This window comes from Mus pahari, chromosome 10 (genome assembly GCF_900095145.1).
Source record: "Mus pahari chromosome 10, PAHARI_EIJ_v1.1, whole genome shotgun sequence".
NCBI lineage: Eukaryota > Metazoa > Chordata > Mammalia > Rodentia > Muridae > Mus > Mus pahari.
The window spans coordinates 67,642,019-67,643,368 of NC_034599.1; positions in this window are offsets into that span (position 1 = coordinate 67,642,019).

Genomic DNA, 1,350 nt, shown 5'->3' on the forward strand with positions numbered 1-1,350 from the left:
ATCTTCCATATCAGATATTTACAGTTTGATTCATAACAGTAGCACAATTAATTATGAAGTCGTAGTTAAGTCTTTTTTTTTTTTTTTTTTTTTTTTTTTGGTTTTTCGAGACAGGGTTTCTCTGTATAGCCCTGGTAATTAAGTCATTTTATAGTCAGGAGTCACTATAACACGAGGAACTGTATTGAAGGGTCACAGCATTAGGAAGGTTTCAAGAACCACTGAAGTAAATAATTTTGAGATTCAAGTAGAAGATGCCAAGGCATCATTGGACCTTTGTTTCAGGAGTCTTGCCTCTCCTTGGCATACGGAAGCACTGGGCACTTCCTACTTGTCATGCCGGGCATACTGTGGACAGATTCTGACCTCTTGAATGTTTGGATGTCATAACTTTGTTTTCTGGTATGGCCTTAGCAGAACCTTTAAGATATATGTGTTTGGGGTCTGAGGAGATAACTTGGTGGGTAAATACCTCCCTGTGAGCTCGAGGACCTGAGTTCGGATCCCTGGCAGCAGTGTAAATGTTGGGCTGAGAGGCAGAGACAAGAGGACCCTGGGGTTTTACTGGCCTGTTAGTATAGTTCATCAGTTCTCCACCTTCCTGATGCTATGACCCTTTTATACAGTTCCTCATGTGGTGCCCCCAACCATACAATAATTTTTCATTGCTGTTTCATAACTGTAATTTTGCTAGTTATGAATTGTAATGTATATATCTGTGTTTTCAGCTGTTCTTAATCAACCCCTGTGAAAGTATCATTCTACCCCCCCCAAAAGAGTCAAGACCCATAGGTGGGGACCCACTGGGGTAGTCCAAACAGCTAGCTCCAGATCCTGTTAGAGACCCTGTCTCAACAAATAAGGTGAGGAGTGATAAGAGAAAGATACTGGCCTAAAGATACCGGCCTCCACAGCCTTCATGTGTGCAATATGTGTGAGTGTACCTACCACACACACACACACACACACACACATGAACACACACATATACACATGCACACACACATACACACATGTACACACACATACATGCACACACATGAACACACATATACACATGCACACACATGCGCATGCACACACATGCACACATGCACATACATGAACACCATATACACATGCACACACACGCACATGCACACACATGCACACATGCACATACATGAACACACATATACACATGCACACACATGCACGCACATATGCATGTACACATACACACATGCACACACGTACACACATGTACACACATGCACACAGAGACATACACACATGTACACACACATACATGCATACACATGAACACACATATACACATGCACACATGCACACACGTACACATGCACACAT